This window comes from Nicotiana sylvestris, chromosome 9 (assembly GCF_000393655.2).
Source record: "Nicotiana sylvestris chromosome 9, ASM39365v2, whole genome shotgun sequence".
Lineage (NCBI taxonomy): Eukaryota > Viridiplantae > Streptophyta > Magnoliopsida > Solanales > Solanaceae > Nicotiana > Nicotiana sylvestris.
The window spans coordinates 142223724-142226343 of NC_091065.1; positions in this window are offsets into that span (position 1 = coordinate 142223724).

Genomic DNA, 2620 nt, shown 5'->3' on the forward strand with positions numbered 1-2620 from the left:
TGTACAATTCCTTGCAAAGATAAGCCCAGACCTTTGCCGGGTATAAAGCCATTCTTCAGCATTTCGTAAGCTACCATGACTGATGCAGAGGATACCTTTGGATTTGCAAGGTATTTTCCTTCTGGAATTTTCTCTACCGTCACCGTGTCGGACACTTGGTATACCCATGGTCCTTGGTCAATTTCTGCTCCCTCGACTGGTACAATGGTGCTGTTGTGAGCATTTAAATTTTCTTCTCCATGCACGACTATTTCTTGATGGTCCCATTCAAACTTGACAGCCTGATGTAGTGTTGACGGGACTGCTTTAGCAGCATGGATCCATGGTCGACCCAATAACAAGTTGTAAGAAACAGATATGTCCAACACTTGGAATTCCATTGTGAATTCAACTGGCCCTATAGTTAGCTCCAACACTATGTCGCCAAATAAATCTCTGCTTCCCCCGTCAAATCCTCGTACGCAGATACTATTCTTTTGGATCCTCTCCTCTTTAATTTTTAATTTGTTTAAAGTGGAGAGAGGGCATATGTTTGCACTGGACCCATTGTCGACCAATACCCGGGTTACTACGGAGTTTTCACATTTCACGGTGAGGTAAAGAGCTCTGTTGTGCTCGGTACCTTCCACAGGTAATTCATCATCAGCAAATGTAATCCTGTTTGTCTCAAAGATTCTGTTGGCTATTTTGCCCAAATGATTTACAGAGATCTTTTCAGGAACATGAGCTTCATTCAGGATTTTCATCAATGCCAGACGGTGTTCCTCTGAATGGATCAGTAATGACAACAATGAAATTTGAGCGGGGGTCTTCTTTAATTGATCCACAACAGAATAATCATGGAGCTTCATTTTTCTTAAAAACTCCTCCGCCTCTTCTTCCGTCACAGCTTTCTTTGTTGGCATTGGATTGTTTTTAGTTTTTCTCAGCTCTTCGGGAGTAAAACATCTTCCCGAACGAGTCAAGCCTTGCACCTCACACACTTCTTCCTTGATTTCTTTGCCCTTGTACATTACGGTCACCCGTTCATAGTTCCATGGGATGGCTTTGTTGTTGATGATTGGCAGCTGGATTACAGGTGCAATAATAACCCGATCTGTACGTGCTCCTTCCACAATTACGACGGGTTTGTTAGCAACCCCTGGTACTATCACCTTTGTCCTCTCTTGTTTCGCGGCAACTTTGTTCGATGATCCCTCATCGACTATCATAGACGGTTCGCCACCATTCTTGTTATGCTTAGACACCAGCTTCTCCTCTATTAACTGCTTATCTGGCTTGGTTTCATGAGACTTGATCATCATGACAGTTTGTGACGGCTTCTTTGTCTCCCCATCAGCTTGTATGATTTCTATCATATTAGCCTCTTGATGGGCTGGCATTGGATTTCTATTGATATTTGGAGCTTCGGGGGTTTGAACCTCGATTTTATTAGTATCAATCAGCTCTTGTATTGCATTTTTCAAATGCCAACATTTCTCCGTATCATGGCCTGGTGTACCGGAGCAATATTCACAGCTAATGGTGTAATCCAGATTCTTTGGTGGAGGATTGGGTAGCTTGGATTGTATTGGTCTCAACATGTCTAACTGTCTCAGCCTGTGGAACAGACTAGTGTAAGACTCTCCCAATGGAGTGTAAGTTTTCTTTTTCTGTTCCCTTTCTCCCCTGAATGCTGGTCTAGGCCTGAAACCTGGTCCGGGATAAGCTCGTGGGTAAGTATTTGGTGTGACAGGAGCACGCCAATTGGTGTGAACAGGTGGCTGATTGTATGCTTGAGCATGGTTAATGGCAAAATGAGGCTCTGAAGAGTGATAGTAGTGTTGGGATGAATCATGGTGGTAAGCTGATTGGCGAGGTCGTTGTTGATTATAGTAAAGCGGTGAACCTCTGGGTCCCGGCCAAATTCCTGAATCAACTACGGTTGCTTCCTCCCTCTTCTTTCTTCCGATTCCTCCTACCCCGCCTTGAATAGCTTGAGTAGTTGCCTTAATTGCTGAATAGCTCATGATTTTGTTTGTCTTGAGGCCTTCTTCTACCATACCTCCCATCTTCACTACCTCGTTGAATGATTTTCCAACCGCTGAAACCAAGTGGGCGTAGTAAGTTGGTTCCAAGGCTTGGAGGAAGTAGTCTACCATTTCGCTCTCCTTCATAGGAGGATCCACTCTTGCTGCCTGTTCTCTCCACCGAAAACCATACTCTCTGAAACTTTCATTGTGTTTCTTCTCAAATTTGGTCAAAGATAATCGATCTGGGATGATTTCCAGATTGTATTGGAAATGGTATGCGAATGCCTGTGCCAGGTCATCCCAGGTGTACCATCTTCCATGGTCTTGGCGTGTATACCACTCCAAAGCTGATCCGCTTAGACTTTGACTGAAGTAAGCCATCAATAATTCATCCTTTCCCCCAGCTCCTCGCATCTTGCTACAGAAACCCCTTAAGTGGGCTACTGGGTCGCCGTGCCCGCTGTATAGGTCAAATTTGGGCATCTTGAAGCCAAATGGCAATTGTACATTAGGGAATAAGCATAAATCTTTGTAGGCTACACTGACTTGCCCACCTAATCCTCGCATGTCTCGGAACGACTGTTCTAGACTTTTGACCTTCCTGAACA